We start from the raw sequence: 12,832 nt of genomic DNA on the forward strand, positions 1-12,832 counted from the left end.
TTTCAGATCAACTCTACCCTTCGTTTCCTCCTCTGTCCGGAGAAAACAGTCATGCTGTTCCTGAGCATCTGTCTCTTCAAAAATTGGCAACAATGTAGCTGGATTCAATGTGTTGCACCGCTTGATGTGCACATGGCTAGCCAAAAGCGTCAACTCATAACTTGACAAACGTGCACTGGTAAGATGTTGAGTCTTTGTTCTATTCAATAGGGTATCCACTGCATGTGGCACCCTCACAATCAATGTATTATCCAATACCAAACCAGCAGACTGTCGGATAGAAACAGCCGCTGTAGCTCTTAGACAACTAGGCAATGCCCTAGCTACCGGATCTAAAGTGGCTGAAAAATACGCACATGGGTGCTGCTTGTCTCCAAATTGTTGCGTCAATACTGACAACGCACAACCTTCTCTCTCGTGTACATAAAGTGTAAAAGGTTTACTATAGTCGGGGGTACCCAACACCGGAGCAGAACACAATGCATCACGCAATTCAGAAAAACTCTTCTGACATTCGTCAGACCAAGGAAGAGGGTGTGGTGTGTCCTTAAGAGTAAGTGCCAACAAAGGTTTCGCTAGCAAAGAAAAATTCGGAATCCACTGTCTACAATACGAGGTGATACCTAAGAAGGCACGCACCTCTCTCTGTGTGCATGGCACAGTCATTTGGGCAATCGCTTGAATACGCTCTGGGGTCAATCTTCTTCCCTCCTTCGACAAGAGATGACCTAAGTAGGTCACTTCTTGCCGGCAATATTGCAACTTCGAAGGTGACACTTTATGATGAAGGTCCGACAGGTGTTGCAACAAAGAAAGAGTAACTTCTTTACAAATCTCTTCATCATCAGCAGCAACCAACGGATGTATGACGTTACAACGCACACTTTTACAACGCATACCTTTACAACGCATTTTTTACACCGCAACATCCATTACAACGCACACCATTACACCGCATACCATTACAACGAATTCTTAAAAAATACCTTTACAACGCATTCCACTACAACGCATACTACATTTACAACGCATACCATTACAACGCATTACTTTACATTGCATATAAGGTAAGTGTTGGATGGTGTAGGCGTTAAAATTACTATTCTAACTCCAGGGGGTGCAACAGTAGGGAACGTTTTGGATAGTGTAGGGGTTAAAATTACTATTCTAACTCCAGGGGGTGCAACAGTAGGGTAAGTGTTGGATGGTAAGTTTTGCGTTGTAATGGTATGCGTTGTAATGACTGCGTTGTAATGGTATGCGTTGTAGTGGTGTGCGTTGTAGTGTCATGCGTTGTAATGACTGCGTTGTAAATGTATGCATTGTAATGGATGTTGCGATGTAAAAGTTTTGTTGTAATGGTAGTGCGTTGTAAAAGTTGCGTTGTAAACGTTGTATACCGCAACCAACAGATCATCAACATACTGGATAAGAGTAGCACCAGAAGGCAATGCAAAAGTATCAAGCTGAGTTTTCAAAGCCTGACTATAAATGGAGGGACTCTCACAATAACCTTGAGGAGCGCGTTTAAACCGGAAACTGCGGCCTCCTAAAGGGAAGCCAAAAATATCCCTACTTTCCTCAACAATCGGAATACTGAAGAAAGCGTTCTTCAGATCAATAACAGAAAACCAAGCAGCTGAGGCAGGGATCATAGTCAATAAAGCAGTAATGTCTGGGACAGCAGGAAACTGTGGCACAACAATCTTATTGACCTCTCGAAGGTCAATCACAAACCGATACACAGGTGGCTGAGAAGAGTCAGTACGCTTAAGGACAGGCAGAACAGGACTATTACACACATTGCCTCTCGTTTCTTCAACCACACCTTTCTTAACCAAATCATAGATAATCGCTAAAAGAGCTCTTTCGCCATCACTGGAAATTTTGTACTGAGGAATGCGAGGTAATTTAGCATTCGACTTAAGGGTAACAACGTAGGGTGGAATCTGCAAAAGACCAACATCATTAGGACCTGTAGCCCAAAGTGTATCAGGGAGAGAGCGCAGTCCTAGTGGAAGGCGATCCTTAGACAGATACATCAGGGAAATCACGTTCTTACCCACCATAAGGTGTACTCCCAAAGGAGAACAATGTAATGTTGCATGCAATCTTTTCAACAAGTCCAAACCCAACAAATTTTCGCCACAGCCAGTCGTTAGAATAAGGGGGGCCTCCAATTCACAAGGACCAATAGAAAGGGGCAAAGGACAAGAAACCGGGTTACGAACTGGGGCGCCAGAAAATCCTACCGAAACATTAGTCAAGCCAGACAAGGGTGCGCCAGGGAGTTTAGAGTGCATGATAGAACTCTTTGCTGCACCAGTATCCAAAAGAAAAGGTTCTGCCACACCTGATGTAATCACTTCAACATAAGGTCCACTCTGGTCTACTGGAACTGACACTACTCCCTCCCTTTGTCCATGGCTGTCCTAACTATCATTAAAACCAGCACTCTCACTTCCAACATAATAATCATCAGTGTAGTACTGAATGGACTGGACGGTCGGAACATTCTGTTGGTCAAAATAATTTATAGAATTCTGAGGGGAAAAGGAACGTTCATTCTGGGAAAACGTACCACGTCCCCTACCCCTAGGTACTTGTTGGAAACTATCATGACCTCTCAGACCAGACATACCATTCGCACGCTGTAGCAAGATCGGGCAACTATTCTTGAAGTGACCTTCCTCTTTACAATAAGCATACTGATTAGGGCCTAGCAGGAGTCGCGAAGCAAAAGACTCAGGCTTCTGCAACAGTTTCTGAAACTGTGGGGGTTGCTGAAACGGACGCTGATTAGGGCGAGGCAGATAAGCCTGCTGCAGAAGAACTTTCGTTTTTAATTCTCTAGTCTTCTTCTCTACTTTATCCTTCTCATCTCTATCTCTATTCTCATAGTATTGTGCAGTAGCCAATATCTGGGCCGAAGAAGAAACAGCCCATGAACTCTCAGAGTCCTTTAACTTATTAGAAAGTTCAGGAAGTAAATTAAAAACAAACTTATCTACAAACAACCTCTGATCACCTTCTGTACTCATGTCCTGACCACTATGATCAATGAATGTTTCCTCAAACCTAGTGAAGAAATCAGACACACTCTCATCTTTCTTTTGTTTGCATGCTGCTAACTTGTCCCAATTCACCCGCAAAGGAGGCATCATAGTTTTCATTAAATTAATAATTCTACCAGGTAGTTCTGCAACTAAGGGCTCAGGTTTGACACCTCCTACCTGCCGACCATCTGCAGCAGTAATATTAACCTATGTATCTCCTAACTCTGGCGCGTGATCCTTGTGACGGATCTTCGCCCACAAGGGTTGAGGAACTACATTACCCATCAACATATCTATGTCAACTAAATTCATAACACATGCATCAACTATCTGAGACAATTCCTTGTAATAACCGGCAGGATTTTTACGGGGGTCAGGCAAGTTTTGCTTAAGAGCCAGGACCTCAGCTCTCTTCCAAGGGACATGCACCCACACTCGCTGAAAATGAGCCGCTGCAGCCGCAATACCATGAGCGGCATCAGCCACAACTGCCTCTCTCCATACAGGGGGAACCTCTCTCATAGGATACTGCTTCACTTTTCTCCTAACAGAAGGGTCAGGTTCGAACAATGACTGAGGTGGAAGTCTAGACCTAAAAGTGAGTAGTGTCTCTATCGCTTCCTCAACATCGGAACCCACTATCGTTCCTTTAGCAAATTCAGACTGAACATTAATCAATTCCAGTGGAATTGAACCCAACTCATTATCTTCCCACTCCTGACGAAGGAAGGTACACATGACATCAAAAACATACCTTTGTTTTGGTGCCTCCCACTGTAGGAAGATATCCATAACCACTTGTAGACCGTACTTGGAGGCATTCGAAACCCATCTGCGAGCAAGGAGATCTAACACTGCCCGCTCTTCGGGACCAGGAAGCTAACTACGTCTCTGCTTACGTTCAGAAACAGTGGTCATATTTAGTGACCCAAAGAAAGGAGACAAAAGACTAGTGACAGTCTCGGTTATTCGTTGCCGAGCAGAAGGAGAAGAAGTTGACATGAGGACAGGAGACAAAGTGTTTTGAGGCAAGAGAGACGTAGGGACAGAAATAAGAGAAGTCGAAGATAAAGGAGTGTAAGGCAAAGGAGTTTGAGGCAAGGCTGGTGGCAAAGCTGGCGGCCCTGGAGGGGGCTGCTCCGCGGAAGGAAGAACCACCTGTGAAGCAACAGGTGGCGGAACAACAACAGGGGGTTGAACGACAACAAGGGGTGCAACAACTGGAGGTAACGGAGGTGCAGTAGCACCCTGCACATAAGGGGGTGGAAACCTCAGTAAATGTGACATCAAAGGATCCTTTTCAGGGTCTTCAGTCACATCTGAAAGGGGAGGTGGCAAAGCCGGGTAACATTTGTCAATAGCCATACAATGTTGTCTATCTAACACTTCAATCGCACGATCTTCTTCATTTTCCTTAAACTGCCTAGCAGCTTGCATTACCGACATATTCCTTTCCTTCCTATCTCTCTTAGCTTGCTTAATTTCTAGCTGTTTGGCTTCCTTACGCCAAAGGCAGAAAAAGTCAAACATCGCCGGCCGGGCTTTCTTCTTAAATAGCGCAACTTCTAGGTTATCTAAAACATCTGATTCAAAACTACCATGTTGGGGCCACCATAAAACACCATCTTTCCTTGTATAATGGACCCATACTTCATTAAAGGTAATGGGACCCACACCATGCTTTGAATAGAGCTCATAGGTTGGAGTTCCAACCGGAGGTATCGGACACGAGTCCTCCAATCGAGAATCCTTATTACAACTACAACAAAACCATTTCCTAATTTTGCCAAAACCAGGCATCTTTAGCTCGCTAGTCTTGCTTCAAACTTCATGGGGTTATCAAAAAATGATACACTCGGAAATATATGAACCCCTCGGCTTCGACTATTGCAATGGCTGAATCAAAACCAAGAAACAAAACAAAGTCGTGGGAGCGACCCACTTTTACTTAACCAAAATGTCTGTCACGCCGCCAGAAGACCGTCTAACGTCTCACCTTACAAATCATCACAAGAGGGTCCAAGACAGGGCGACAGTTAGGGCAGCAGTCCTTCACAGCCGTCGGAAAGGGGAAGCCTCGCAGAAAAAAACCTTCGGTCCACGTCGACTTGCAGGGGTCAATGAAGTGGCGGCCGTCCTCCAGATTTTCCTCACGGGGCTCCTCACAATCTTCGGGCTTGGACCAGTACCGCTGAAGTCGCCCAACGTTGGGCGCCAGTTGAAGAACCGGGGTTTAACCCAGCGGCGTCAGGGACAAGCCTAAGATCTTCGAGCTCACCTGTCTTGGTATTCAAAGACACGGAATACTTCTGGATGGCGTCAGAGACCATGTTTATTAGCTGCAGCTAGTAACAGTGATCCTAGAAATACATCACGGTGTAAATTCTCAGGAGACGCTCATTTTACTAAGGCGAGAAGTCTCCTTTTATATCCAATATTCACATTATAAATGTACACCCACTGCACAAAATTCTAACTAATAAGGTACATTTTCAAACAAAGTATCACATAGCAAAAACTCAATTTACAGTATCCCAACCCAAAAGTTAGTTATTAGGAATGTCCCAAATTCAATCTCTACTAGCCGGACAAACCTATATTTGAAAGCAATACCCATGTAATTAAGAAACATAAAAAAAGAAACAGTAACAAATGCTGAACAAGATAAATCATGTGCAAGGAAACTAAAAAGTTAACGATGTCCTGAACATTGATTGGCAATCTCAGATAAAGATCGATCAGGGAAATTGGCTTTGCGAGGTCAGTTTCAGGTGAAGAGGTCAGTTTCTTACAGTTCATTTCAGAGTCAAAGAGAAACCTAGTTAATGTATACATGAACTAAGAAGGCCAGGCCACTTCGTTCGCCAGGTTACCTTTACAGGCCTACGTGAGGGCAACACAAAATGGTGGCACAGGACAAAATGGAGTCAGACTCGAGAATTACAGAACCTCAGACTGTGAGAGGCGACCCCCGCCCATGTGCACCATTCAGGAGAAAGACATTCCAGTACTTGCCCTCATAGACACGGGGCGTTGGTCAATGTGATGAGCTCTGAACAGCATGAGAAGCTGATATCACATCCTCCGCTCACATACGGTGGGATGGAGCCTCAGCCCCTGAGAGGGAGCATACAGGTGTACATCAAGTGCAAGGATCGATCGACTAGAGCCAAGTTCCATGAGACGGAGGGCTAAAAAGGCACGCTGCTTCTTTGCGAATCAGGCACATGACACACATGTGGATGATCTGCTGAAGGAATTTCCACAGTTGTTCCAAGGCCTAGTCAAGCTGAAAGATCAACAAGTTACATTGCACATGGATGACTCTGTCAAACCCACAGTGGTAAGGCACCAACGAGTTCCCTTCCATCTGAGGCCGCTAGTGGTGAGGGAACTACAGGAGCTAGAAAAACAGGGAGTCATCGAAATGGTATCTGGCCCCACACCATGGGTGTTAGTTATTATTTAGTTTGTAATCTCATTCCCGGAGGTCTCATATTTTCAATGTCTCTGTCACTAAATTCTGGCCTATTTGACTTCTGTAACATTTTGGATTTTTGTATGTCCACCTTATATTTCTGTGCCAGTTCAGTCAACTTCTCATGAGTGGTTTGAGCACGTATGGTACATACGAACATTAATTCATCATCAGAATAGGTAGCTAGTCTAGCAGGACTGATAGTTCCAATCATCATCTCTTCTAGCTCTCTTTTGAGTCCGGCCACATCTAAAATGTAATCCTTACTAATTTTTGAACCAGTGAGGTTTCCTTGAGGCCCTGCCTACTTGTCATGTAACAAAGGAGCTATCTTTTTGATCCAGTCATCAGACTTTCTATGTATAGTGCCTATTTGTCTTTCGGGAGTCCTTTCAAGCATCTCTCCACTTTGTCCTTCTGCACCATGAACAGAAGTGGGCGGCAAAAGAGATACACCAGAATCTAGTGAAGTCAAATGAAGAGTTCTTCCGATCATGTTCTGAGTTCCCCCTTGTGTGGTTTCTAAGTCATGTCCAAAGCTGGCTAAAACTGTGGTTTGTCCAATCCTTCCACTAGAAGTAGCTTGCTGTACTGATCCTACATTAGAACTAACATTTGCCGAATTCCGAATTATTGGTTCTTGATTTGTCTGTCCTGATCTGGAGCTTGGTTGAAATAGGAACAGAACTACTTATCCCAGTAGGGTCAGTCAATGTATGCACATTTTGCTCCCTATTTCCAGATTGGTATAATGGAACTGCAGAACCAATTGCCACTGTAACAGTCAAGGCATATGGCACATTTAGCACCTTCTGATTATTTGTCTCAGGTCTTCCCTCAGTATCATTTATTAACAAGAATGAATTAGGTGGATTTGAAATTATTGGCATAGCAGGTCCATTTGGAATTTGTCCACCACAAGAACTCATTAAGCTCTGAGGCTGTTCCTCATTGTAGGGCGGTGGACAATTCAATAGTAATTCATTATAAGAATTCATCATGAATCTCGTTCCCACTGTCACCAGTCAGTGTCAATGTCTGCACATCCTCAAGATGCTTTTTCTTTTCCATTCATTTTCCTTCATCCTTTGCTGCAACTAGTACAGGGTACATATGAGGTCCCTCTGCTATAGCTGTCATTCACGCTTTCTGCTGTGCGTTCCATCTAGTCTCGACATATCAATTTAAAGAATTGTTGTACCTTCCCTGAAACTTCTGCTTCTCTTTCTGATTCGCTACATGTTCCCATTCATTAAGGGCTTCAAAATCCAAAGGTCTCGGAGGTGGTTTAATGTAATTCATTTGCCTCCGTAATTTTTTGAGAATCCGAATATTAAATGTCCGCATTGTTGAAAAGTTCATGGCCCATCTTTTTCAGAATATTTAATCCAATTCTCAAGCCATGTACATGTGTGGGAGTCTTTCTCTTGTGTCATGAATAAGGCTGGTGCACCCTCGGTGCTATTGGTACCCCTTCTTTCGTGAGTACAGGCACATCTCCCTGTATCAAACTCTTTAGTGCTTTTTTAAAAATGTCCTTTTGCCACTCCAATAATACTGCCCTTTACAAATATTTGACTTCATAAATGCTGATATTCACTTCCTTATTTATTTCCAATCAACCAATACCAGCGCAGCACCTCTAAGATGTTGTCAACCTATCCCAGTGCTGTGTTACTCCAACCAACCAATACCAGTGTGACACCTCTGTGATGTCACCTCACTCCTTGCAGCAACTACCTCTCCTTCACAATTCTCACAAGCGCGTTCTTCTTCTAGCAAATAACTCATATAAGTACAAGGATTTTAAAAAAACCCTGTCTGCTCCACTAAAAAAAATACAGATTTAACTCATTCAGTAGAACTATGAATACTTCAAACTAAATTTCCTACCATTCATTGCAAAACGAAATCTCAACCAGACTGACCTCACTTTTAATTGTTATAACCAATCCCTGTGAACTGAGAAAAATTATAATGATCGTAATTTTCTCAACCTTACAATAAAAAAATCCTTTCTCTTAGTGGTACTGACGGCGACATCTCACGCACAGTACCTTCAAAAACACAGCAGGGAGTCTTACTCAGCAAATGCCGTACTGAGACCACCCATAGGTATATATCCCGGGATCTTAGGCCACGTCGGCCCTGATAACAACTTCAACTTTACTGCTTAAGTGCCTCACTCAACACAGTTCAAAAACTCTGCATAACCTCACACAGACATATTGCCGAAATCTAAGCCTTAAGCAACAATGCACAACCCTATTGATACTCACACCATGATCTTGTTGCTGCCGTTGTTTCTCCTTCAGCACTGGTACTTGATCACCTTCAACTAAACATAGAGGTTTGGATTTGATTCAGAATTTGAAATAGGAGTCTCAGTAAAGATCTCCCCCTTATATCCTAACTTCATCGGACATGAACCTTCCAACACACTACCAAAACAACTGTTGTAGCGTTAACTGGGACCCAATAAAAACAAGCATTTGCAATGCAATAGGTCTCGCATTAGTAAAGTTTGAGCTATTGGCATTTTAAATGACACATTTTTTATTTATGTTTTGTTTTTGAAAATTGCGAAATTAATAGCTTTGTCATTTACAATGCCAATAGTTATACCTTTCGCAAATGTGACACCTATAGCCTTTGTAATCCAATTTGTGTTGTATTTACGTGACTTACATGTATTGATATTACAAATAGCAATGGCTTTTAATTTTAATAATGAATACCTAAATAAAAGTTATTGTAATTTATAATGGCAATAGCTTAAACTTTTGTAAATAACTTTTGTGAAGATTATGTTCAGTGTATTTTATTGTGACGAAAATCCAAGAACAGAAGTGAAATATTAACATCTTTTTGTTACATTTGTAATAAAGCTTGACACATTGAGAGAACATATTTGAACCAGTTGTTGTTGAATGGTTGCACAGATTGATGCTGTGGTGGCGCTGAGTGATGCTGTGATGGCGAACGAGTGATGCTTTGGAATTCAGTGATGCTGTGGTAGCGCTTTGTGATGTTGTGGTGCCCCTGAGTGATGCTGTGGTGGTGCTGAGTGATGCTGTATGCTATGCTATGTTTTGTTTTGCTATCCTATGTTTTGTTTTGTTATGCTATGTTTTGCTATCCTATACTTTGATTTGGTATGCTATGCTATGCTGTGTTTTGTTATGCTATGTTTTGTTATACTATGCTATGTATTGCTATACTATGCTATGTTTTGCTATGCTATGTGATGCTATGCTATGTTTTGTAATGATATGCTATGTTTTGTTATGCTATGCTTTGTTTTGTTATGTTATGCTTTGTTTTGTTATGTTATGCTATGCTTTGTTTTGTTATGTTATGCTATGCTATGCTTTGTTTTGTTATGTTATGCTATGTTTTGTTTTGTTATGTTATGCTATGTTTTGGTATGCTATGCTGGTGAGGGTGTGTGAGGGTGGGTGAGTGAGGGTGAGTGACAGTGAGGGTGGGTGAGGTTGTGTGAGGGTGAGTGTGTGTGAGGGTGAGTGTGTGTGAGGGTGAGTGTGTGTGAGGGTGAGTGAGGGAGAAAGGGTTGTGAGGATGAGGGGTTGTGAGGGGGAGTGATGGGGTGAGGGGGTGTGAGGGTGAGGGGTTTTGAGGTAGAGGGGGTGTGAGGGTGAGGGGGTGTGAGGGTGAGGGGTTGTGAGGGTGAGGGGTTGTGAGGGAGAGGGGTTGTGAGGGTGAGGGGTTGTGAGGGTGAGGGTGTAGGGGTGAGGGTGAGGGTGGGGTTATGAGGGAGTGTGAGGGTGTAGGGGTGAGGGTGAGGGGATGTGAGGGTGAGGGGATGTGTGAGTGTGACGGGGTGAGGGTGACAGTGGCGATGGTGAGGGTGATGGGGTGTGAGGGTGAGGGGGTGAGGGAGTGTGAGGGTGACGGTGGAGAGGGTGTGAAGGGGTTGTGAGGGTGAGGGGGTGTGTGAGGGTGAGGGGGTGTGTGAGGGTGTGAGGGTGTGAGGGGGTGTGTGAGGGTGAGGTGGTGTGTGAGGGTGTGTCAGGGGGTGTGTGAGTGTGAGGGGGTGTGTGAGGGTGAGGTGGTGTGAGGGTGGGTGAGGTGGTGTGTGAGGGTGAGGACATGTGAGGGTGAGGACATGTGAGGGTGAGGGTGAGGGTGTGAGGGAGAGGCATTGGACATTGAAGGACACAAGCACAGAGCACTGAGAGGAGAAGGCACGGGGCAGTGATGGACATAACATGAAAAAAGCATTTTTGCTAGAACGGTGCAGCCCACCCAAAAACTACTGGGTCCCAAAAAAGTTTTCAAAAAATGAGACAGCGAAAGATGAGCAACAGTGGAATGGATGTAATGAACAACGGGAATCAGTTGGGGGCAGTAACGGAGGAGCTTCGATGGTGAAATGAAAAATATTTAAAAGAAAGTGAAACACGTCCCCACAAACATATAAATGCTTACCTGTACGTGTTTTGACCTTCTTTGTGTAGCTATTGTTCCTGTGGGTTTGTAAATCAGGCGCGCAGGTGGGGGGTGGGAGGGGCAAAGAAATCGGGCTTCCAGGGGGGAAGGAATGAGCCACTCAACAGACATGAACAATTCATTCACTCACCATGTAGTGGATATTGGCAGTCATGTGAAGTTGTGCAGAATTATGTTTTGGTCAGCACAATCCAGATATAAAGTGCATCTTATCAAGCAGTTGTTAGTCTAGAGCTATGTGATTGCTGCGAGGCCATACTAATGGCAATACAGCGTTATGCAAATCTCTGTAACAACATATACTGTTAAAGGAAACTGCGCGTTGGCGTAGATCTATACACAGATATGTTGGGAAAAAAACACAAAAAATGCGGCGTCTAGGTAACTGGTACACTTTAAAAAATAATAAAAGGTAAGACTTCTTCTGATGAAACCTAAGGCAGTGACGTAACTGCCTCTCTGGTTTCATTAGCTGGAATAAAAACATAAGTTGATAGAACTGTAGTGAACTCGTGGGATAATTTGATGTCACTCTAGTAGGTTAGTGTACTCAGTTAGGAGTTTTGTAGACTTCGGTAGTGGGGGTGGGGGAGAAGCTGTGAGCTCACTAAAAGAAACACCGACTACCGGCAACGGACACCGGGGCAAATTAAGCAGTGGTACATTTAAAGAGAAGTTTCTAGCACCAGACTGCAAGGCACACTTGCATTTGAAGAATTCCTTACAAAGTGGATGAGAGGAAGGTGGACTGTGATATAAATGTAAAGCTTCTATGTGGTTTTGCATAGCATCCCTTTAAGACAACGCAGACCTGTGTGTATACTGGAACACAGGTACATTTTTTGGCTTGACACGTTTAATCCCAGTGACAGCGGACCTCAACTGCAACTGGTCTGGAAACCACATCGTCTTCTGCGGCAAGTGCAGCTTATGTAATTGACGGATATATCTTTCAAACTGATGCGGGCTATCATGTAGCCGGCCAGAAAGGATGCACACGGGACTCCAGCCACATTTTAAACACACGGCCAGATTACATTAAAAATGTCACCCGCTCCCTATTTAAATCAGTCAAAGGCCCACTGCATCGTCCTGAGTGTAGATCATGTTTCCTTTTGAACGTTGTTGCCGGTGTTACTGTAGTGGATTGTTTTACATTAAAATACAAACTGCCAGTTTTAAGACTAACGTATAATGTCGTGGCTGACTGCAACAAAGGCACCTATTAGTAACAAAGAAACCCAACATGTGGATGAAACCCAACATGTACGTCCCCACAAACATATAAATGCTTACCTGTATGTGTTTTGAGCTTCAGTGTGTAGCTATCGTTCCATGGCCAAACACAACATATATGTCCACACAAACATATAACAAAATACGCCCAACGCACAGCCTCATGTAATACCATAATGAATACAGCAAATTAACCAATACAAAAAAGCATTGGCATTGCCAATAGGTCTCGCCTTTGGGACCTAATAAGTTTTTAGCCATGCAACAGTTTATGTTGTTGCACCAAGGATATTGTGCTGTATAACTAAATACTCATAATGTCCCAAAAGCGAGACATATTGGCTATGCCAATGCTTGTTAGAAAGAGCCACTGCGTGGTAATCATGTGAAGAAGCCAATGATCCCTCCACAAGTCATCCGGCGACAGGCCGAGGCTGGCATACTCTGGCACGCAACTGGTTCCCGGGATCTCGTCCATGGAGCTCCACAAGGTACGTCTCTTTCATGGGGGCGAGACACTGACATGCATGGGGCCAATGACACACCATGGACTCTCCTCCACTGCCCCTCGGCCCCGCAACACATCCATTGG

This window comes from Lissotriton helveticus, chromosome 6 (genome assembly GCF_964261635.1).
Source record: "Lissotriton helveticus chromosome 6, aLisHel1.1, whole genome shotgun sequence".
Lineage (NCBI taxonomy): Eukaryota > Metazoa > Chordata > Amphibia > Caudata > Salamandridae > Lissotriton > Lissotriton helveticus.